Genomic DNA, 26,408 nt, shown 5'->3' with positions numbered 1-26,408 from the left:
GGGTGCGGTCACATGTTGCTTTTTAATTGTATTTTGAAACACATTACAACAGCTGAGGAGAGGTGATTTGCCTAATTAGAATACTGTTAACATTTGCATTTAAAAAACACTATGTAAACGTGATGTTAACACATACGCTAACATTGCATTTACTATGCTTTTTGTAAACACAAATGTTAACAGTAATGCAATTTTGCAAATCACCTTTCCTCAGCTGTTGTAATGCGTTTCAAAATGCTATTAAAACGATATCAAAACACAACGTGTGACCTCACCCTTAACATCATGTGTGACCGCAACCTCATATGTCATCATTTCCCTGGGGTGTGACTAGAGTGCTTAAAAATGCAGGACACAACCTCAAATCCAAAATTTACAGTAGTATCCATTACCCTCTCACATGGCTTGTGTCCATGTGGATTTGAGACATTTGCAACAAAAAGTCTCAAAAAGAAGCCAAATTTGCACCTGCCAGAATAGGAAAACATGAACATGTATCACAAGTAAAAAGACAGGATCATACATACATAAGGCACAAAAAAGAGCTGCCAAATGTCTCTAAAATTCACCACAGAAAGATAAAACTATAATACATCTCCCCCATTGTTTTTTTGACAAGTCCCCTTAGGAACTGAAGTCCAGATGCAATAGTATCCTTTTTAGCCCAATGTTAATACTGTGTACACAAGCATCAGCAGATTTTTTGGATTTTCATTAATCTGACTGACAAATATTGCATTGAAAACTAATCTTTGAGGCAGTGATCTTTGAAAGAAGATAGCATGGATGCATACTGTATCTGTCGTGTGGGGGTCTTCTTTGCCATTATTTGCACCACATTTATGAAATGATGCATAGTGTTTGAGAAAATTGTTGCATCTACACTTTTGTCCAGAGTGAGATTAGGGCAACATGTGCCACTTCTTTTAAATTCAGATTGGTAAATCAGGTGTATAGGGACTTACCACATAAAATTTAAAAGTAGAGTTAACGGCACAAAACTGAAAAACTTTTCATAAAAATATTGCTCAAGTAAGTTTTGAGTGCCAGCCTTGACATATCCCCCCTTTTATTTTTACAATTTGAAATACATTTATTATACGTGCATGTTGTTTAATACATCTTGCACATCTTTATGCATAAAACTGTAGCTAAACCATGTATACCACAGGTGATAATAGTCAACTTTGTAATTTTGTAATATATTTCATTAAGCAAAGCAGCTACTCTGTGCCTGTTTTCTGCTTGTCTCTCCTGTAGTGAGCAGTGTTTCTCAAAGCCCTGTGACATATTATAAAGATAATGTCAGGAGGTTACAGCTTATTTTCTTTCATATCTAGAGAATATTTCACTTGATGATTCAGTTCTGTAAGGAGATTCGACTATCCAGTGACTCTTTGTACAGAGTAGAGTCATTGGAAAAATTATCTGGCTCCTTTATCGCTCAGCTGTCAGTGGTGTAAAAGACAGAAAGAAGATATACACAAACCGCTTAAATAAGGTAAAAATACAGGGAGAAGGAGGATGGTTACAAAGTATTACATCCTTCCCTGGCCTCTCTTATTCGAATGATCAGGGAGGTCACATCCAGAATACTTAAAGGGAACCTACCACCACGATTCTACCTATAAAGGTAGAACAGGTGGTAGGTGCATGTATGGGACGTGAGGATAGCCCTTTTTAGAGCTAATCCTCACTTTCCTGCTATCTTTTAAAAACTTTAATAGCCTAATATGTTGATTTTCTTAAGTGGCTACTGGGGCATGGAGTAGCCAGACATGGGGCTACTCATCGTGGCTACTGCATGCTCCAGTAGCCTCTTTTCTCCTCATAGCTGCGCACCCTCGTCCAGGAAGCCGGCACTCTGACCAGCCCATGGATACGCGGCCACTGCTCCGAAGCCGGAGCTACTGTGCTGCGAGGAGCTGCGCGCCGAATACGTCAGGGTAGGAGGAGAAAAGAGGCTACTGGGGCGTGGAGTAACCACACCAATTTGTGTGCTGCCGATTTGTGTGAATGTTTTCAGCTGTAACTCAGCCTTTTTCAAACACATGGAGCTGCTGGTTGAGAAACGAGTAGATGATAGGAGCGTAGGTAGGAGAGCGTAGCCATGCCTTAGGAGGACGCGGCTATGCTTTCCTTCCTACAGCAGCTCCATGTGTTTGAAAAAGGCTGAGGTACAACCGAAAACATTCACACAAATTGCCGCAATAAAAATATATTCAGTTTGCATTTAACAACTGGTGTACCAGAATTTATTCTCATTAAACCCAGAATATTAACAGAAGCCATTTACTGGCCTCCGCCAATGTTCACTCCTCCCTCTTTCAAGTAGAGTGGAGGAACAGGACTGTAAGTGCATACAGTGGGATTCGTCCCAGTTCTAGTTCACCCAACATATCCTTGCAATGGAGGGCTACAACAAGGTCTGAACCTAGCCTTATAAGAACGGATAAACCCAAACTGAAATGTAATTAAGGATCCAAATATTTAATAAAATATATACAGAGGACTGTATATTTAAATATGTTGCATTTCCCTTTAAGCTGAGTCTATTTCAGTCTTGTTGTGAACATGTAGACAGCAGACAATACCGTAGGCAGACAACTGATTTACGCTGGGATTTTAACATAATTGCTGCTGCCGGAGCTTCTAATCACCCAGACAACTTTTGTGTAGGTGTGATAGATAGAAATACATTTAACTATTATTCAGGTTTTTATCATACTTTAAGACCAGCTGCCGTTACAGGCTTTAATGATCCTACAGTGTTGCGCCTGCTAACGGAAATGATAGAGCATGCAAAATTTTTTGCGTTACTCCTAGTTTGATGAATAATGAGAAATGTGGAAAATCATATTGGGCTGTGACAGAAAAATTCTTTCACTCGGCATAATGCAAACCAAACCAATCTCTGTAATGATTGCTATACTCCCCAAAGAAATGCCATCTGTTTTCTATGCCTCTGCTTTATGATATAAGTTGGCTGCTCTGTACATTTCTGCCATAAAAGTTGACAGTATTTCAACAGTGCATTAAATACTGGCGGTGAAAAAAATAAAAAAAGCAACAATCCAATCTTCTTCAAGTACTAGACGAATGATATTTCACTGAAAGAAAGACAGACTTTAATTTTCTTGACAACTCCTGAGATGACAACTTTGGCATCTTAACATGAAAATTCTAAGGTCAAAACACAGAAATAGCTACTGATATGTATTATACTCTAAATAAATTTTTATTCCACATATGTATCTTATCTATGGGAGCAGATATTGGATTTGAGAAGACAAGAAACACACAGAGCCCTGGTGTTTAATAACAGTTGGAGTAAGTTTTTGGTGGTACTTTTTGAACTTTTACAATTTTCTGAAGTCATTGCTTTTAGAGTGCTTTTATTTTTAATTTGATTTATTTATTTTGTTTTGCACCATAGTTTGGTTTGGCATTGCACCATATTTGGGTTAAGTAAATCTCATTGAATAACTATTCATTGGACAAACAATTCTGCCATAGTTTTTTTGTTCCATTTCCAGGTGGCATAAATTACATTTACCCTTTTTCACACATTTTTGATGAATACAGTTATTCCAAATACCCAAATGGTCAGTTATCAGTTATTTCTTCAGTTTAGTGGTCAGAAGACAGGCAGCACAGGATCGGAGTCAGGGATGTAGCAATAGGTCAGGACAGGCAGCACAGAGTCTGAGTCAGGAATGGAATTGAGGTCACAATGGGAAATTTGGATAATTGCAGTGGGTTTGAATACAGCTTTCTCTCAGGCATGGAAGCACAAAGATCCGGCAGGGGTCGCAGGAGGAGGCTTGGCACATATAGCTAGTCAGATGGGCAGCGCCAATTAGCGGTGTGCTGGACCTTTAAATCTCAGACGACCGGTGCGAGTAGGGGAGGAGACCGCTCGAGGCACACGGGTGTGCTTGCGACCCGAAACATAGGAGCACCTGTGACAATGTTTTTTTGTGCCTAGGTGTTAATACTGCATTAATAAGTTATTAAATATAGTTATGTTAAATTTTCATGTAGACGTTTTGGGCAGCATAAAATGTTATGTTTAATAAATCTAAAAATTTTAAAAACTAAATTAAAAAAATTAAAACAGTTGGGGTAAGACTTTGAATTGGTCTTACAGCTAGTGGGTGAAAAAAGAAGTAATAGGGGACTAGGAAAAGAAAAATGGACACATTCAGTGAGTCCTAATTATGAACCCAACAGACTTGCCCTACCTACTTACTTGATCAACTCTAGGCAGGGCCAACGACTGGACGGTGAAGTTCAAAACACAGACATAAAGACAACACACTACAAACAGATAAGAATAGTCACCAGAACCAGGTCACAACAAAGATGATCAACATAAACACAGTAGAATAGTGCAAACAAAAGCCAACCAGATGAACCTGAGCTACACTGCAGAAAAAAGATGTGTGCGATGCTAATCAATCCAAACATCATAGCAAGCTTAGATCCCACATTCAACCACATACCACAGACTGAGGATGACACCGATATTGATGTTACCATGGAGTTCTCAGAATCAAAGTTTCAGTCATGAACATGGTATCCTTGTTTGATGAAGCCCAAGAACCACTTGCTTAAAGGGTTAGTTGCATTTGAAAGGCCTGTTACAAATTTTGCATTTGGGTTGAGAGGTATTAAGTTGCACTTCTGTCTCACGTATCAAAATATATTATATTTCACCAGTGAAACTTCATGAGAAAGCATTTCATATATATAGATCTCTTTAAATAGCAAATGAAAGTGCAGACCTTTTGCAGGAGCTCAGCCCAGCGATATATTGTACAAAGATATGTATAGAAAAAGACAGACTTGAAAAGGCTGAGTGGCACTTTGACTAAGAGCCTGAAAATGAGAAAGCCTGTACTGATTATACGGAAGAACAAACTCGCTAAAGATAATGAATTCATACAAGTGAAGACCTTTTTTTTATTCCCAGTGTGATAGTCACAGGTTGATCCAGGTAGAAAATTACTTTTTGACTGCCGAATTGCAGTTCTTTAAAAGACAGGTAAATCGATCAGTTTATCTTACAATGGAGTAAGCGTCATGGTTCCTTAAGCCAAAAAATTAGGAGGCAATAGTTCTATTCATTAAAACTACAAGAAAATTGGTGAAGTGTAGAATTCTTTTGAAAATAAACATGCGCCTAAGGCAGCAGTATACAAACAGATTTGGAGATCCAACTTCAGTTCCGCAATGTTATCATTCCATAATATCTTATTCCAGATTACTGCAGTAAGTGTGACACTCAAAATATCTAAATTTTAAACATGAAAAACCAACAGACGCTTATTTTCCATAAAGATTCCTTCTAAAATATCAGTTGTGCATATTCACCACAATATTAATATTTCTCTTCAAAAACGCCAGACTTAGTTTATTGCTGCCCTAGGTTCTACATAATCATGGTCCCCTATTGTAACCATGCAGATTAACATAATCCTCAACATTGAAGGCTACAGGAGCATCCCAAAATTAATAATAATAATTTGTTTATTTACATAGCGTACACAGAGCTTACAAAGTCAGTCCCGGTTCCCATGGGGCTCACAATCTAATCAATCAACCAGTATGTTTTGGAGTGTGGGAGGAAACCTTTGCAAGGAGAGAACATACAAACTCTTTGCAGGTGTTGACCTGGATGGGACTGGAACCCTGGTCCCCAGTGCTGCAGGGCTGTAGTGCTAACCACTCAGGCATTGTGCTGCCCAAAATTGTAAAATCCTGAGACTTTATAAAAGATCCATAGACATGCATGACCACCTCTCAATTTCTTCTCAGAATGGCCCTCAGTGAGGGGGAATTCTAGAAACTCTCAATGATGGTGTGAACACAAAATTTGATGAAGAATGATATTGTATACCATAAATCAACAAAACTATGACGTAACCTAGATATATAATAATGGGAGAAATGTATCACTATCTTTGGCTTTTTGAGTGTTTTTCTTTTTGTTTTTTTTGCATCAAATTGATTTACCTGGCTTAACAGTGAAATTTGAGACTTTTTTGTGCTTTGAAAGTCCCATATCCCAAGTGCGCATTGCAAATTTTTCCTCAAAAATATGCAGAAAAGCTTGCATAATCTGCTGCAAAAATGCACCAAATGAGGCACTAAACTACCCATCATTGAGCGATGATGATTTTAATTGCAATATTTGTAGCAAAAAACCCAGTGAATTCAGTGACAAACTATTCAAGGCGAGTTTGCGTCCACTTTGCTAAAATATTGCATAAAAAACACAAAAATTACAAAACACACTGATAAATACTACTGAATGGTACTGCATTCAGAAGTTTTGGCTTTGGGCTAGCTATGTACTAGAGGGCATTAGCTGGCTATATACTGGGGGTATGGGCTTACTGGCTATATACTGGGGGTGTGGGCTGGCTAGCTATATACTAGAGGGCATGGGCTGGCTATATACTTGGGGCATGAGCTTACTGGCTATATACTGGAGGATTTGGGCTGGCTAGCTATATACTAGAAGGTATGGGCTGGCTAGCTATATACTAGAGGGCATGGGCTTACTGGCTATATACTGGGGGGTGTGGGCTGGCTAGCTATATACTAGAGGGCATGGCCTTGCTAGCTATATACTAGAGGGCATGGGCTGGCTATATGCTGGGGGTATGGGCTTACTGGCTATATACTGGGGTATGTGGGCTGGCTAGCTATAAACTAGAGGGCATGGGCTGGCTAAATATATACTAGAGGGCTTGGGCTGGCTATATACTGGGGGGAAGGAGGGCCAATTTTTTGTCTAAGTTTGCACCAGAAAAAGGGTGTGTTGTCCAACACTTAAGAAAACTGTGCATCTAAATGGGCATGGTAGTGTTTAGTTGGAGTTTGCACCACATTTATTACTGAACTTCACCACAATTCTGTCACATCATAAAGCAAAGTTTTCTAAGTAAAAAAAATCTGCAACTGCGTGCATCCTGAAAGCAGACCAGATTTACTAGGAGCAAGAGACAGTTTGGGATTATATGGTGCAAACTGCACATTGGTGAGGCAGACTTCACCGGTTTTCATATATCTGGGCCATTGCGTCACCTAAAAATATGATGGACTATAAAAAAACATTAGAATCTTGTCTTCTCATACTTTAGTCCATCTTACAGACAATTTCATTGTTTATATAGCTAAAAACTGGGATAACAAGTGGTACAGTTTAGGTCAGGTTGGGGGGTGTATCATGAGGTTATTTTTGAAAGTCAGTTTTTTTGGTATCTGCATTGCTGTAAGTTGTATCAAATTTACGTTGCATGATGAGTTCTAATTTACTGCATCTATAAGTCTTAGGATACTTTTAAAAATTGCCATTTCTTGGTTTCTTTAGACAATTGTGGCTTGTAGAGATGAAAACATATCCTCATTGTGGGGGATTGAGGGGCGTGGAGGGGGATATCCTAGAGCTAGGAGTGGACCAGGGTGTGCTTACCCTGTACCTGCATAACAGCTATAGCCTGGTACCAGTTATAACGCAATTCTATACATGCCAACTGGATACATCAGGAGGTCGGAGTCTGGACATATATATATATATTTGTAGAGATGGGAGGGGCAGCTTTTACATCAAGTACTGACACATGTGATAACCTCCCCTCCAAAAAAAAAAAATCTTAGCTGTAAAGTTATTGGTGGACAAGATTTTGGTGCATGTTAACAGAATTTTGATAAAACTTAGCCACTAATTGGAAAGGTTCAACCAAGAGTAGACAGTAAAAAGATATGCCACATTTATCAACCAATACCTGGCACTAAAGTAAAAGTGGCATATTTAGTGTCTCTCTAATGTTCTGCCAACAAATGAGACAGTATAAATAGATCTCGGCCATCTTTAAATGTCCTATTTTCTGAGCCCTAAGGACAAATAACTGTTTCATGGATCGTCCGTAGAGTAAATACACAGGGTGTTACACGTTAACTGCTAGGATTCTTTACGAGTTGTGCAAGAGATAAGAGATTCTTTTCTATTATTGTGTTACCCATCTGCCTGCAGACTACTCATTACAGATGATACTAATGTGAAATAAGTCCCAGACTTGGTTGCAGCCTGCTGTGATAGAAATTGATGTCGCTATCTCTGTCACAGCAGAATGCACAGGAATTCTCTTCAAGCTCCGCTATGTTTATTGGATGCGTTTTGCATTCAAACAAAAATAAACTGATTTCATCAAAGGCATTAAGCCATTTCCTATTAATATATATATATAAATACTTGTGCATTATCAGGATTAAATCTTGCTTCAGAAGCTTTCACTATAATAACACTGTACTTTCTAGATATGGAAATAAAATTCCCACCCATTTATGCTAATATGAAATATGGAGCGGGAATAGCCGGTGCCTCTAGATGTGCACCTCAGTAACATGCATATATTGTGATAACGAATCAGTACTTACATACTTACGTACTTACAGAAGTAAGAAAATAAATCTAGTGAACAGCCGCGCAAAAAGGAAATGGGCAACTAGAGCAGCTCAGCTCTCTGACACGTCTTATAATTCCCCCCCATAGACAATGTGACAGAGACAGTCACTGGAATGAGAGTGCCAGCGACAGACTGTTACTGAAAGAGACTGCCGGCAACAGACCATCACTGAAATGAGACTGCCGGCCACAGACAGTCAGTTAAGTAAGACTACTGGTGAGAGAAAGTCACTGAAATGAGACTGCCAGTGACAGACAGTTGCTGAAAGAGCCTGCCATTGACATTCACTGAAATAAGACTGCCGGTGACAGTCACTGAAATGTGACTGCTGGCAACAGAAAGTCACTGAAAGAGACTGTCGGCTACAGTCACTGAAAGAGAGTGTCAGAGACAGACAGTGGATGGAATAAGAGTGTCACAGACAGACAGTCAATGGAATGAGAGTATCAGAGACATACAGTCGCTGGATTGAGAGTGTCAGAGATAGACAGTCACTGGAATGAGAGTTTCAGAGGCAGACAGTCACTGGAATGAGAGTGTCAAAGACAGACAGTCACTGGAATGAGGATGTCAGAGAGTCACTGGAATGAGAGTGTCAAATAAACAGTCACTGGAATGAGGGTGTCAGAGACAGTTGGTCACTGGAATGAGAGTGTAAGAGACAGATAGTAACAGACTATCAAAACATTTATAAAAAAGGGACAGTCAGTGACAGAGATGATCAGTGATAATCTGAGACAGCATATAGATGCATATAAAATATTTTTTTAACCTATTGTATTTTGTTGTAGCAGTTAAAACAGTTATTTACTATCCCAGGCAATAACGGGAGCTAAAGCAAATCTAATATATAAAGCTGAGTATATGAATGTGTTTGTATGTCCGCTAAAGGAATCTGCACTGTTGCATTTTCAATCACCAAATTTTGCACAGCTCTCTGTGACTCAGGGAATGTCATAGACTCTATTTTGAGCTTAACTTTTTAACTCCACGCTTTCCAAAATACACATATTAACCACCATATACAGGAACCATTGTCTGCTGCTGCTGTGGCAGTTAGAAGCTGAGCCATGTTTAGTTGCTGTTCTGCTACAGGTCATTAATATGAGCTATGAGCTAGTCACTGACCACAGTCCACAGTCCAGACAGTCAGTGGAATGAGGGTGCCAGATTCAGACAGTCAGTGGAATGAGGGTGCCAGAGACAGACAGTCACTGGAATGAGGGTGCCAGAGAAAGACAGTCACTGAAAGACACTGCTAGAGACAGACAGTCACTGAAAGAGACTGCCAGAGACAGACAGTCACTGAAAGAGACTGCCAGTTAATTTACAACAAATGTTGCATAAAGTACATGTAAATTCAATAAATTGTGTAATATATTTCACAAGTGGCTGTTTCTCTATTAAATGTAATTCTTCCTGATAACTTGAATGTTTTTTAAGTCATCAAATTAATCTTTTATGGAGGAAGGATGTGGAACAGGGAGTAACAGCATCTCTACCTATCAGGATAGGGGATAATAAGCTGATTGATAAGGGTTTGACTGTTGGGAACCCATTGATCACGATAAGGGTACCCCAAGCAATGCAGAGGGCAGGGTTTCCAGTCTTACTAATGGTTGGAATGATAAAAAAGAGCATGTGCCCTGCTGCTCCATTCATTAATATACAAGTGACAATTTTGTGGACATAAAACAATAAACATAATGATAGTTGGTACAACACCTTTAAACTTACTGCGGAATCTTAAAGCTGGTCTTCTATGGCATAAGTTACTGCAGTTACTTCAAGAGTAAATAAGGATTTGACACATAGAATTGGTAGGGAGCAGTGTGAATTAAAACCTCGCTTTTATTTATGATCATATTTTAAGTAATGAAATGGAGCATATCAACTCCAACCGAGTAACATACATTTTTCCAAGGGGTACTCAGCTTCTTTGAGAGTGGGGGCAACCAGAAACGACTGTCATTTTTTCAATGACATATTAATTAACCCATGCAAGTCCAAAGTGGTACAACCGTACCTTTTTGGACATGTATTGGATAATTAACCAATGATATCTTTTTGGATTTGCATTGATTAATAAACCTGTCATTCCTGTAAGTAATGGATCAATGATGGTTATTTCCGCCCGCCCCTGCCACCCGAAGAAGCCAAGTCCCCTCAGCAAAACGTACGGCACTCAATTGGAGTTGGCATGCCCATTTTTATTCTTCAAATTTTATTATGAAAAAGCTTAGTCTTAATACACACTCACCACTATCCCTATCTTTCCCTACAACCAACCATTCTATGGGGGAGATTTATCATAGGTGTGCAAGAGCGAGAGTTGTTATAGTTGTTCAAGTCAACCAATCAGAACTCAGATTTCATTTTATCACCAGCTGTAGGGATATGAAAGCTGGGCTCTGATTGGTTACCATGGGTTTCTAAAACAGTTCAGCTTTCACACATGTCTGATAAATATAAAATGAGGAATCAATATCTCTACAATAATAAAGATATGACTACTGTTCCTATAATTCATTTTAAACCTACCAAACTATCCAATAAGTGTAAAGTAATACCTTGAATGTTTTAGAACAAATTGCATTTGACCATTGAAAATAAATTAGCGTTGGATGACATGCCAAAACCATGAGCTTATAATAAGGTATACAGCATATAAAACTGTATACAACTAGGTCTCTCCCCTTATATGTCATGCACAGGGAGCTACACTATAGCACACATTCTCTAATATAGAGGTATACACACCTGACTAAAGTTCTGTACTGTATGACAGCATGTACTATCTTCTCCTTATGTACACAATCGGTGTAGGATGTATTACTTGTGCAGTGCTCTAACCACTGTTGTATTCATTTTGCATTCGCTTTTATAACAACCCACCCCCATCAACAAAATATTTCATCAAGATCAGGAAAATATATCCTTATTTTTCAATTATGTTCTGTATCCTGGATAAGGCATCCAAGAAGAGCTCATGCGTATGAAGAAATCTCCAGCCATGCATAAATATACAGGTAATGTATCTGTATCACACATAGGCAAAATCATAATTTACCAGGAAATAGAATTTTTGTTTTTCATTCTTATGTCACATATGGTTGAACAATGTTCTTGTTCATTCAGCTATATTATTAATCTATGAAAATGAAAATATATGCACATGCATTGTTATTTAAATTGAGCCTGATACCATGAAAACGACATCTTTAAAGGAAATCTACCAACAAAATCAACTAATATAAATTTGGGATACTTGCTCATAGATCCAGGCACTGTGATTGTAGTCTGCATCCTTCTAAAATCAACTTTTAAAATTATACTAAGAGCCCCTCCGTGCTGTAGCTTCACAGGCTTTTACACTGTAAAGAAGCACTTCCCCATCCCATGATGTGCTGAAACTCTCTCTGCTGCAGTGAGATTACATAAAGAAGAGAGAGGGGGAAGTTCTGAGGGAGCAGAGGAAATAGGTGAGACACTGTAGAAGCCTGTGAAGCTGCTGTATGGAGGATCTCTGGTAACACCCCTAGGAGCCCTCCAGGTTCATTAGCATACTTAAACAAGTTGATTTTAGATGGTAGGAAGCCATGGATAACAAACATAAGAATATTACCACAGTCACTGGGGCATATTTACTTACCCGGTCACTCGAGTTCACAGAAAGTGCATTGTCCGTCTATAATTCAGCATGCAGCTTTTCACTAAGATCGTGTGTCTGAAATCATGAATGAGTCGCTTCCCCGCTCAGGTCTGACAGAGTTTACTATCTTTTTGGTGGTGCATCTTGTGCAACACAATTTAAAAGTTAAATACGTTGCTCAGTCGGAATCAGTCAGACGATTCGACGGCACGGCTCCTAATTTGTGTCACATGGAGGCCAGCGCACCTGAGCCACAAAAGGGTTGCGTGCACCATAATCCCAGAGCACACACTTCTTAAATACCTGTGCAAACCGTTTTAGCCATTAAGAACATAAACAGTCTGACAAAAGGACACAGTGTGACCCTTAGTAAATGAGCCCCACTGTGTCTGAATCTATGAGAGAGTGTCCCTGGTTTATAATTTTTGATGAAAGATTTCCTTTTAGTGTCATCTGCAGGTACCAAGTTATGAAGCAGGAGTAGCTGAGCAGATTAATGTGTAGTTTTGTGGCAAAAGAATCAGAATAACCTTGTGCAAAATTGGATTTGCCAGACTACATCAATGTTTAACTAGGGTCTGTTGGGGAGTTTTTATTTTTTATAAAATATATTTTTTTTAAACTGTGTGTTTTTATTAAAAAAAATAAATTTTGGCTTTTGGATTACGATACCCCCTTACTATTACTGGTGTGCCACTAATTGTACCAGAAAAAGTGGGCTAGAAATCAATAATCTGGGATAGGTAGGGGCTGGGCCTAGAATGGGTGGACTGGTGGAGGCTACGTTAGGAAAGAACAAAACCATGTACTCTTCCATCCAAGCTGCTACTGCTTTATTGTATTTGTTTAATTATGGAAAATAAGGAAAGGGAACACCACTTTTTCTTAAATTTATTTATTTTAGAAGAAAACATACAAGGAACCCTTTCCTTTTCTACAACATTCCAGTTACAATAAAGCAGCATCACTTAGGTTGGCAAACCCACAGTTTTTGGGAACCCCACATCTTAAGGCTCCCATAGGAAAGGGTACCTGCATGGCCCAGAGATACCTCACAACACATCTACTTTCTCCTTTGAAATGGAAAGCAGCGACACCATTAAGAAGCCAAAAGGCTAAAGGTACTTACCTAAAGGTAAGTGGTCATGGCTTCAGGGGTCAATAACCAGTAACAAACTAATCAATTCATTCACATGGCTGAGCAGCTCCTACAGCTCTGGAGCAATCCAGCTATTCTAATGAAATGAAATGAACAGTCTTAAAATAGAATGAAAATAGCGCTAACACAATTAATTGGATTGTTGGTGATGGCTACATCTGTATCTACTGTTTGGATACTATGTTTTATGTTGTCACATAAACTTGTATTACATGTTGGCTATACATCATAGGACATGTGATAAGTTCAGCTATGACCATTTATCTACTAATGGAATCAACATCAAAGAGAGGATTTTTGAAAGTTGGTAGAATCAGATTATTGAAAAGTATCTTTACAATGGAAATTTAAACACTGATTCTAACCATGATTAGTTATAGGGTTTTCCGGGTGTGTAAAAAATATACAGATGGCCTGGGGGGGGCTCTCTGTCCTTTGCCCCAGTTTGTTTACAGAGGCAGGCACACTCCTCTCCGACAACTTGCGCCCACCCATCCCCCTGCTGCCATGCCTGATATGCATTGAAACTAATGCAGTATTAGGCGCAGCGGCAGGGGATGGGTGGACATGTGTCAGGAAAGTGGAAGTTGTAGGAGCAGAACGTTATAGCCTTTGTAAACATATAGGGGCAAACCCTTTAACTATGGCTGTATTTACAATAAATAGACTAATATAAACTATTCCATAGCTTATACTAATCTTCTAAACTGAACTGAGCAGATTTTCTTATGCTGTCTCCAACTGGATGATAATCAGGGGCGTCGCTAGGTCAAAAGATCCGGGGCTCGTGCCCCGGATCTTTTGGCCGAAGCCCTGGATCTCCCTGGATCAGCAGGTCACTGGTCCCACTATCCGGGGAGCTTTTTACACTTTCATCCCTATCTGTGTCATCAGGACACAGATAGAGATGGGTAATGTAATGGTGCACGCACAGAGACGTCAGCTCTGTGCAGCACTACTCTGAGCAGGAGTCGTCATTATGCAACTGCATCGCGTCTCCTGCTTCATGCAGCTCAATACAGCAGCCGGGATCAGGAGGCGCGATCTGATGACGTCACCGCCAATCGTACTCCACAGAACACAGGATAAGCAGGGAAGACACAGGTGAGTATTAGTGATTTTTTTTTTTGTTTATTAGTAAACTGTATGGGCATTTCTTTATAAACATTACTGTGAACAGCAGGCATTATGTGGACTGGGGGCTTTTCTTTATATGGGGACATTACTGTGAAGAGGTGGCATTATGTGGACTTACTTTTTATGTGGGCATTACTTTATATGGGAGTATTACTGTAGACAGGAGGCATTACTTTATAAGCGGGCATTCTTATGGCCAATTCTATATAGAGGGAGCATTACTATGGACCAGACACATTACTTTATAAAGGGAGAATTTCTATATACAAGGGGTATTACTGTGGACTGGGGGAATTTCTATGTAAAGGGGGCATTACTGTGGACTGGGGACATTTCTATATAAAGGGTACATTACTGTGGACTGGTAGCAATTTGCTATAAAGGGGGTATTATTGTGGACTGGGGCATTACTTTATTAGTGGGGTATTGCTGTGGACTAGTGGCATTTCTATATAGAGGGGGCATTATTGGACTGGGGGGCATTAATGTAGACTGTGGGTATTAATACATTTTATGATGACTGTGGGCAATAAGGAATCTGAATAACATAAGATGTGTTTGTGGTAAACCACACAGGGATGGCATTTTGCTGAAAGAGGATACATGGATGTGCCGGGCCTAATGAAGAAGATAGAGAACTGGTACAATGTAAGGACATGTCACTGGCGTTCAGTGAATGGAATAGGTAGGGATTTCGCCTGTGTTTCCTGTACCTGTGTAGGTGCAGTTATTGTTGGTGCAAGAACATGTAATGGGGTTATGTACAGGAGTGGACACTTCAGAAAATTTGGTACATATGCATTGGGGCCCATGCCCCGGATCTTTTGCTACCCTAGCAACGCCCCTGATGATAATACTTGGGCATTTTACATTCACCAGTCTTATAGATGGCTTATTTTGTACAAAAAGTCACCAGAATTGTGTTGCACAATAAAGACAATTTACTAAATAAAATGTGGAAGAATCATCTAACACACCTTGTGCTATGTTGATAAAGTGTTTTAGACACTTTTTAGACATGTTTATGGGTGGTCCAAGAAGAAGGCATGAATTTAAGAAACAGTTGTAACTTTAAGAAACCTTTGATAAACCTGCTCCACTGCATCTTACACCAATTTCCATTGTTGGACGACCTGAAACTGTGTCTAAAACATTTTGAATGGAGTGGACTGCAATCTTTCAGGAATAATTTAAGAATTATGCCACATTATCCCCCGAGGAGTTGCATAAAATCATTATCCGTATACTATAGAGTTCTTAAAAAATCATAAATGAATTTTCAAGAAAGTAAAGAGATTACTGAAGCAAATCACATCTTTTGGAGAAATAGATTTCTTGATACAAGCTTGACTAACTTTTTGCAGAGGTCAGTACATGTATTGACAAGGGCAGAGTAGTGGATTATGTGTCTGCATTTCAAATTTGGTTTTCGATTTTTTTCCACTAGTAAAAAAGTTTAACAATCAAGTTGGAGTGTGCTGTAAATGTCTGGATATTTGTGTCAACTTAATAATAAATATACTGAAGTGATTGCTAGATATTTTAGAGATGAAGACCAAGAAAATACCTACAAGAGTATATGAATGGAATAAGGTCATCCAGCATCTCACATTTGTTCTTATTTTTTATTTTTTCGTTGACATTGATATTTATTTTTTGAAAGCAAGGCAGCAGGTCTGCCGTTTTATGTTACAAGGATATTGTCACCATAATGTGCTTTACGCACTTTTTCAGTACGCTATCTGTTGAATCAACAGATAAAACATGGATAAAAACACTTCATTGAAAATATCTCTTATTAATATACTTGAACTGTGTATATTCTGGATATATTTTACAGTATAAATTCTTGATGCTATGTTTCCATCATATGCTTTAGGGCTTCCATGTGTGCCCAATCTTCTTTACATTACCATCAAAATATTCTTTTGCTATTAGTGTTGAGTGGACCCAAACCGCAAAGTTCTGTGGGTTCGGCTCAACTACCCTTTAGCTATCTTTAACTCTTTAAATCAAAATGGCTATGTGTGCCAGCACTAAGCTGCCAAAGGAGCAGGGGGGCGCCATTTTGGGGAGGATCACCGCTCCCCAATAATGATGATGTTAGTGCTGGGGCGTGCGCAGCCTCTGTAACTTAACTGCCGCTGTCAACTTTGTCAGTGAAATGAAAACAGTTAACACCCATAATCGGTGCAAGCAACAATTGTGGGTGTTACTGATTGGAGTGTGGGTTCGGTATCTGAACTCAGACCCAAAAAGAATTTCCAAATTTGTACTAGGCCGAGTTTTAACAGGTTTGTTCATTACAACTCGTTACTTTAACCCAGATGACTGCACATCTGATATCACCTTCCAGTTCATCAATACTACATGTGCTGAATGTGGTGGACATCTTGCCACAAGGATTTTTCTGGTCAAAACTACCAAGAAAGGCAGCAACTACGTCATAGAATTAACTTGGGAAAAGATAGCTTTTATACTTGTAACACATCAAAGGTTGATTGTTTTAAGTAGTTTGACGTGTATCGAGTGCTGATGTGGACAATAACATAAGTGAATAAACATTGCTGGTAGAGTTTCTGTTCATACAATAATAAGTGAATAAGCACAGAGAAAGGAAACCTCTTCTCAGTGGTCATAAAAAGTTGAAGAGACAAAGGTAACATTCTCTATTAGGTAAAAGCCACAGCTCTGTAAAGTGCTGCTCCACTTGACACTACAGGATAAAAAGGAATGGTAGAAAATAGCAGATTGCCTTCAAATCAGGTATTTTTCTACAATAAAATAAAATAATTTCATCGTATTTAAGCAAAACTCTAACTCAGACAACAAAAGATCCATTTCTACAGGAATTGACTTTCTACAACAATATTAACCTTATTCTTTTACTATATTGTTCTCTACAAAGCCTGTAGTATGACCAAAACATTCACACTTGTAAAAACTTTTGGTATGCATTCAGTTATTTTGCATAAATATTTAGCAGAATTTGCTAGGTATAGTTAGTGTTTGTCATTCCCTTTTTTCATATTTGGGGTTCCCTATTTGCATTTATAATGCAGATGTTTTCTATCTAGAAAAAATAGCTTAAAGGGGTTTTCCAGGAATCAGCATAATTCATATACAAATGGGCACTCAAAATATAAGCTAATATGTAATTAGTTGTTATTTAAAATTTTGCTCCCCTTAGCAGAAAATGCTGCTGACATAGACTGTAATGAAGAATTAAAATGCTACTGGCCCTTTAATCAGTCCGTTAATTTCCTCCGCGCGGTCCGTTGCAGGACAGAAGATGGCTGCTGGTCACATGTCCACATCACATGTCCTGTAGCTGCCTGGGCAGGTCATGTGATCACCACTACGTTTGGCTGTAGTCGGTTGGTTGCAGTGCATCCAGTATGGTCAGTGTTGTGGGGATGGCAGTTACATATCATTACTATGGTAACAGAGCAGCACAGTCTGTTACATCATCACTGTTAGCAGAGCATAAGTGGTAGGAGGAGTTACTGAGAACTAAAGGATCATGGAACTTGTAGTATCCAGTGGTGGCCATCTTAGTGATAACTCCACCTACTTTAGAGAGGTCATAAACTTTGTAAATCATAATGTCAAACTATTTAAGCTCCGTTTTGTGTCTAATGACATTGAGTATTGTTATATTCATTTAGTTATATCATCATGAATTTTTGTGTCAGACGTTCATATTCCTGGAATACCCCTTTAAGTAAAAGGGGCCAATATTATTTTTTTTTTATTGAGGCTCAGTAGTAGTCCTCATCTCCAGGGGCTTAATAAGTTCTCTCTGTAGTATGGCCTATGGAGCAATAACAACTATATGGATAGATGGAGAGGAAACTAGTGAAAAAACGAAGTAGAGAGGTCTGGCAAGGATTAAAAAAGATTTGTGGCATGAACAAGGGGATGGATATGGAGGATGGCAGTTATGATCTAGTAAACTCACTTAATAGACACTTTAATAGGTTTAGTGAAGATGTTGTAGTGAAGAAGTGGTGGATATTACAGATTAGTACAATAACGTGGTCTTGTCAGACATAGGGTCTGGTCTACTTTCCGAGTATAACAGTATTGAGGTGGAGGGACAGTTGAAAAAAATTAATTATCAAAAGCCTTGTGGACCGGATGGAATCCATCCACGAGTACTGAAAGTCTGTGCTTCAGAGTTAAGGGGTATTGTATGTGAGTTGTTTAACTGCAGTTTACTGGAATCATGTATTCCTAGGATCTGGAAGGTTTCCTTATATTCTTCCGGTGCCTAAGAAGTCTCTGGTGGTTAAGCCGGATGATTACCAACCTATTGTTATATCATCTCATGTCATGAAGACATTAGAAAGACTGATCTTGTGTCATCTAAGAATAGTGACTGGCCCCTTTTCAGACGACTTGCTGTTTGCCTGCAGAAACAAAGTGGGTGTGGAGGATGCAATTATTTATCTCATGGTATGGACATATTCTTGAGGTTGGGGAGTGATTTTTCAAGTGCTTTTACTTATGTACGACCTTCAATTTTATGTTCAAAGTTAAAAGTTATGAGGGTAGAGACTAACTTAATTAAATAGATAATATACTACCTAAATGAAGCCCACAGTTTGTACATATGGGGAGTTGTGTCTCTGAAATGGTTGTCAGTAATGTTGGACCCCCACAGTGAACAGTATTATCACCCTTCCTTTTTTCCCTATGTTCAGCCGACTTTACTTATAACTCATCAAACTGTCATCTGCAATGGTTTTCAGATGATACAGTTGTGCTGGGTAATGTTGCGGGGGATGGAGGGGAGGAGTAAAATGGGATCAGTAAGGTCTTTGTGATCAGGAGTGCTAAAAATAAACTACTTTTAAATGTAACTAAAACAAAGGAGACGGTTGTAACTTTTCGCAAGGATAATACTACTACTGGGACAATATCTATAAATGCAACTAGAGTGGAGGGGGTAGAGAACTATAAATACCTAGGAGTTGAATTGTATAGGGAGTTATATTGGAGGGTAAAATGTTTAAAAGGGGTATGTCAAAATCATATCTTTTAATGAAATTATGGTCATTTGAGATTCATAATAGGATATTTCATATGTTTTATGAAACTGTGATAGCAGGATCTATTTTTTACGGTCCAGTGCGCGGAGTGTAGCCAAATTCAAGCCAATCATAAACAACCAGACTAACCCACTGTTTCCATTGCTGATGGCTCGGAAAAGCCACTTTAGTGAGCAATTTATTCAGATGCAGATATGTATGGAAGTTATAGGAAATTTATACAGTTTGCAATTGCATTATATGATAAGGAGCATTTGTGGCCTTGCTAACTCCAAGTACCTAATAGTGTAGGTGTTGTTGTTATTGTTGTTGTATTGTAATGAATGTATTGTTATGTCTGTTGTATTTTATATGTTGCTTTATATGTTGCTGAAATGACAAGAATTCCCTCTTTGAGGATCAAGCAAGTTTTATCTACCAATCTATTTACTGTAATTCTTCAGTGGTTGTTGTAGGCTCCGACCCTGGTACTTCTAGTTGTGTACTAGGGGTCCTGCCTTCTGTGGTAGCTTCAATCTAGAATTGCGGGTTCTATAGCAGGTAGATGGCTAATAGGTAATATCTATTTAAGAATAGGTTATACAGAACATTCAGCTCATTCTCTCTCTTTGTGGTGCTACCACCATCTAGAGGCCTCTTCATGGCTGGAACTTCAAATTCTCTGGTCCAAACTTGAAAATTAGTTTGTAAAAATTTAGACTTTTAATTCCCACCACTGAGACCATCATAGCCCACCCTGAAATGTCCACTTTTGGAAAAGGCTTTTTTGATCTGATACTCTGAATTTCCAAACACTCCAATTATTATTGTTTCATGTTGGCACCGACACGCAATAAAAGGCCCATATGCCGCATCATGTGCTCACCATGCACTATGCCTGTATTTCCTTCTTCCAATATTTTTGTGTTTTCAAAATTGTGATAGATAGATAGATAGATAGATAGTTGCTAATTCAATTCATTTATATCATAGACAGGATTCCAACACAGCAGTGATGATGAACTTTTGGTGAAGCCGAGTTCCTAAACTATAGCCAGAACCCATGTATTTATCACAAAGCAAATTTATCTCAGGGCAATTATTTCAGCAACTTATTCAGCTCCCTGCTCTGCCACAGCTTACATTCATATTGGCACCTTGAGGACACCAATACTGTTGAAAGAAGTAAGGGTAAATTTAAATTATCATTGTAGGTCCCCTTGAACAAGAAGAATTGTGGGACATGTGCTCCATTGATAATCCACCCCTGTTTGCACCTTATTCCTCCTTCTTCAGTCCCAGGAAGCCCATGAAGTGTTTCTCTGAAATATTGCAGAATGCAGCAGGTCTACCCTGCACTGCAGAAAGATGCCTTCAGTCACTCAACCTGTCTGACAAATTGTGTGCTGGGGTGATGGTATGCGTGCCCACAGCAATAGAGGAAAAACCATGTTATTACATCCACTGCTGAGATGTTTGTGCAAAGAGCATGTTTTGAAAACCTCCTTAAAGACCATAATGCTGCTGTAAAGTATATTTCTACATAATGTTAACAGAGCCAAGGGGAATAGTAGTTCCTATTATCAGGGACCAAAATTAGAAGGTAAACTTAAAAAATAGATATTTTAAAAAAATAAAGATTTTTTATAATAAATGGCAACTTGCAGAAAGAAAAATGTAACATTGTGGAAAATATGATATTTAAGAGGAGTTTACATAATATTTTCTTTCCTTTGCACTTTGAAAAGCAGGAATAGATAGCAGTACACGTAGAGCCTGGGATTTTAGGCAGGCAGTGAACCATGTCAGAATGAAACCGTTCCAATCTATCTAAACCTCGGCACAAGTTTCCCAGAGTGATTGTGCTCTTTACCCAAAGACAAGGGTGATATTAGCTAACAAAGCTGTAGAGGCTACAAGATATTGCAGTAAGTCATAATACGGCATGTTTCTAGCTGCTATTACGTTTCCCAGCCATCTGCAGCTTTCTCGATCTCTTACGCTGATCACACGCCTAATGAGCAGTCAGCATGCTTGGTGTCAGTGCAGCTTAAGAGCAAATATATCAAGGCATAACAAAGCTACATGCGTTCCTATGAGGAAGAAAGCTGCAGCCTGCTAAAAATAAAATCCACGGTGTGATTGCCAGAGTAGTTAAGTATATGATAGCTAACATGTACGTTGAAGAGAGCAAATGGTCAAGTGGCGCAATCATTGTAAGAGCGTTCCAGTTAGCTATTTCAGGCGCTAAATGAGCAAGATTTAATAAGCATGATACGAGCCACTAGCTTTAATGGACAATTCTATTTATTTTCTGCATTAGCTAATAACAAGTCAAAAGAGGCTGAATAATAAAAGAATTGAAAAACATCCAGTCTCATTGTAAGAAATCAGACGGATAGGTAAACATGGAAGATTACAAGTTACTATGAAGGGCTCTGACTGACAGCGGAACTGAGCAGCAACGTGGCAAATGAAAATTAAAGGGTTCCACGGTGTACTGTGCCAGTCAGTTAGATGCTAGACAAGGGCTTATTATGCAGATATGGGTGGCAGGGAAATATGTAATTGTCATCAGGTCCTAAACAATGATATTTATACAACACTGTCATGATAAGAAGGCAATGATACAAAAGCATGCGAGAAACTATTCACACAAATTTGAAGTTGATTTATGAACCTGGTAATTCTGAATAGCGATATACTAGACTGTGATTGGACGATTTATCACTGGGAACAAACTTACAGTAAATGAATTTACCAACTTGTATAGAAAACACAAATGGCGTCATTTATCTTAGAATTTTCTCTTTTTTTTCTCTTATTTTTGCACATTTTTAGGGCACATTTGATTTGAATTTAAATGTGTGGCTTTTCCTCTCACCTAGCAAAATTAGTATTGGAATCCAGCGCCAGATATGAGCATCTTTAAAATCCATTTTTGAATGTATGAAAAAGTCACATATCGTGATTAAAAAGTTACAAATAAACTCCAGTCCCAACCAGACGTAGATGGTAGATGGTGTTGCAGAAAAGTTTTGAGACTTTTGAGACGTGTTTTAATAAAAAGTCGCAAAATCCCAGAAACTCAGCTGTCTAATATATCAACCTCTAAGATAAATCAAACAAGTCCAAACCCTGAAACAAGAAATGAAACACACAAATGTCCAGACTTAAGAAAAAAGGCCCCGGAAGTATTTACACAAATTAACAAATGTAACACTATGTAACAGCAGCTCTGCTGAAGCTGATATATAATAAGTTCATTTTTGTCTGGAGCCAGTTGCCCAAATGGCTGTCAATCAATGCTGAGTGGATCCAGACCATGAAGTTCAGGTGCATACCAAACTTTGCGAGTTTGGCTTCTCCAGATCAGATCCAGAACTTCATTAGAAGTTCAGGACAAGGCCAGTGTCTGATTTGGCTTAACCCCTTTGCCATTTGATCTTAGACATTAACTCTTTAAATGCAGCAGCTTTTGAATCACTTACACCAGCACTAACTTGATGTCATCCCCAAAATGGCACCACACAGTACCGCCAGCGCTGTTAGTGCAGATGCATCTGAGGTCACTTTTATTTAATTGCCACTGGTGACTTTGGTGCCAGCTACCCGAACCTCGACCTGAACAGCATTTAAAAATTTGGCTTCAGCTGAAGTTGGCCGAATCTGAATTTTAACAGGTCCTCTCATCACTAATGTTGACCGTTTTTAGGATGTCCACACAAGCTACTTTTACAAAGGTTTTCCAGGCTAAAAATAGAATATGATGTATCTAAGTGCAATTTGTGGGTGTCCAACATGACATAATTCAGGAGCTAATAAATAGAGGATGGAACAGGAACCATGCAGCTCCATTCTCGGTGTGATGGCGCAACTGAGTCACTGCATCTTAGTATTAATTCAAATTAATGGTAGCTAATCCAGAGTAAGTGTAGTTTTAACCCTATGCAGCAGAATTTTATTATGTTCTTTTTATTAACTGCTGAGGCTGAAACCTCTTGCTTTATCACGCTGTGAAAATGCAGTGGCGGGACTGCATGAGCACCAGCTTATGATAAATATCCCCTTTTGTCTTTATTTTTTACTGCTTTATTTTATTTTAAAGTGATATAGTGGTGTTTTGGTACTTCTTTTTCCTTTTTTTATAAAAAAAAAACATTTTTCATGTTTTTTTCACATTTTAATTTTTTTCCAGAGTTGTACTTGAACAAGAGATTTCTGCTATTTTGCTTTGTCGAGAACATACTGTACAATGTTCTAGAACATATACATTACAGAGTTTAGTGCATCTGTCAGGGCATGCTGTGATGGAAGAAGGATCCAGCAGGCACTGAATTCTGAATTCCTATTATTTTCTATAGCCATGGAGCTATTGGCTTGTAAAATTAGACAAGATCCTGTAATTATGGGGTTCCAACAGAGTGGTATACAAGAGAATATCCTTTTCACCCCCTATTATTTTCTATAGCCATGGAGCTTTGGCTCATAAAATTAGACAAGTTTTTTTAATTGTGGTGTTTAAATGAGAAAATCTCTCAGTATGCCGACAATGTTTTATTACATCTGGGATCCCATGATTCTATAAATAGAGTATTTGAGGCACTATGGTGGTTTTTCTGGTCTGAGTATTAATTGGCATAAATTGGTCTGTTTACCCATAGATAAAATGTAAGAATCTCCTAGGGAAAGTAAGGTCTTAGTAGAGAGAAGTAGTGTTAAAACTTGGCAATTAATGTTTCTTTAGATATTTCAGCATATATTTAGTTAAATACCATACCAGTCATAGATCTTTTGAGAAAAAAAACATACAAATATGGAAAAAAATGACCACTTAATATGCTAGGAAGAATAGTCCTTATTAAGATGTTGTTGGTTCCAAAATTGTTACATAGACTGCATGCCTCCCCGGTTCTTATTCCTTTAAAAATATTTAAGATAAAAGACAGTCTTTTCTTGGATTTAGTGTGGTGAGGGAAACAACCTAGGCTTAAGATCGGGATTCTCAGGCAATCCTATGTGAGTTGATTATGTGGCGTTCCAGGATAAGTACATCATTGTTTGAGATAAATGGGCACAGATAAATTTGATTATATTAATTAATGGGATATTCTTGAAATATGTATTTGGAAAAAAAAAAAAGAGAGAGAGAATGGCCCACATTAAAATTGATTATGGGTATATGGGAATTGGAGATGGGGTAATAGGAGACGGCAGGTGCCAGATATTAATGTAAGACCATGGATAGAGAAAGTGATTAAGTATGTTTATCAGTTATTCAATAATGGAGCAATAATTGAGCATTTAAGTGCTTTCAGAAAATATGGGGAGAATACGTAATTGTAGATACCTGGTATTTCACTTATTTTCAGTTTGCTTATTGGTGGAATGCAATAGGCGGACCTAATAATTTGTTTTAAAGTGTTACCCCAAATGTTAGCCCTAATGAGACCCTCTATAGGTGTTAAGTTTAGTAGTAAGAAATAATTGAGGTATTGGAATGAAAAGCTAGGTCATGAAAACAAAATAAGAATTATGAATGGATGGATAGAAGAGATAGGGGTAGTGGAAGATCATCTATGGGATCTATGTAAAGGGATGTTAACCGATCCATCGATTAGTTTACCTCCACTGTGGTTATATGTAATAGATGTGGGTTGGAAAAAGCAGATGATATTCACCTACTAAGGTATTGTTCCAAGATAAGACCCTTTTAAGAAAGAAAAGAGGAGTAAATGTATAAAAAATGTATAAATATAGTAGAATTATATTATTTTAAAACCTGTATCTAGGGAGTGATGGAAGAGAAGGATGTAGAACAGGGATGGGGATTTGTGGTTAAAAAAAAAAAATTGCCAGATTTTGTATTAGACATCAAGAAATGCACCAATTATGATGTGCAAAAAGTTGGTTAACCGCTGTATATTGGTCGACTGTTTCTCTAAAATTAAAAGGGGACATAATGATATTAACAAATTTAGGGAAAAATGGTAATTTTAGACATCTCTTAACTTTGTATGGAGGAGATATTATTGCTGGTGGGTGTGGGGAGTTAGAGGAAAGAGAGGAGTTGTTTTTTTTGTATGGGGGTGGGGTTGTGATGGGGGGCGGGATGATAAAGGATATAAGTAGTAATTAGAATAAAAAAGAAAGGATTGCATGTTGCTATATCATTATTGTATTGCATTTGTTTTTAATGTATTAACTTTGGATACGATGATATGTTATGTTATGCACTATTTCATATACTGTTATTCTGAATAATAAATAAAAATAGTAAAAAAAAAGAAAATAATATTAAGAATGAAAAGAAAAAACTTAAGGATTTTAATAACTAAAATTCAAGATGCTTTATTCTTCTATTGCTTTTCTTGTCCACAGGCAACTTTTTATCTCACAAACTCAGAAGCCTTACTAAAGCAAAGTAAACATTGCCAAATATATTTAGGAGACTTGACATTTTTAATTGGGTTTGCACAAGTGCCATAAGCAAAAAAATCACATGATCTGGATAGTTCACAATTGTAGTGAACTATATGAGATAACAGGTCACATAATGGGGAGTATTTATCAGGGTTTGTACATCTGAATACCGGGATACAAGATGTGATTTAGTTACAATTCCTGTGTGTACTTATAGCTATGGCCTGCAACAGGTCAAGGCACATGCAGCGAATCTGGCAAATTGATGTCCCTACCTACTAGCCATAATGTTTCTCCTGACCAATCAAAGCCATGGTTGTCAATTTGCAATATTTTTCCCACTTGAATCCCAGACCCAAACCTAAGGTCTTCTCAACCTGTAATAACATTGGCATACAGTGTAACAAAATAAAAGTGTTCAGTTTAATTTTTTTTTTGTTTTTTTTCCATTAAAGGGAAACCTGTCACCATTGTTTAAAAATTAAGTTGCGGGCAGGTTCCCATAGAGCCATTATAACATAAGGAAA

At 38.2% G+C, this 26,408-nt stretch overlaps 1 protein-coding gene across 3 annotated transcripts in view; it reads right to left on the bottom strand.

The window, feature by feature from the left end:
- GADL1 (glutamate decarboxylase like 1) overlaps positions 1–26,408 on the bottom strand; it is a 187,157-nt gene that overhangs the window by 64,380 nt on the left and 96,369 nt on the right. The gene's annotated exons all lie outside the window — the stretch shown is intronic.

Source organism: Engystomops pustulosus, chromosome 5 (genome assembly GCF_040894005.1).
Source record: "Engystomops pustulosus chromosome 5, aEngPut4.maternal, whole genome shotgun sequence".
Lineage (NCBI taxonomy): Eukaryota > Metazoa > Chordata > Amphibia > Anura > Leptodactylidae > Engystomops > Engystomops pustulosus.
This window is presented reverse-complemented; position numbering and strand designations above follow the sequence as displayed.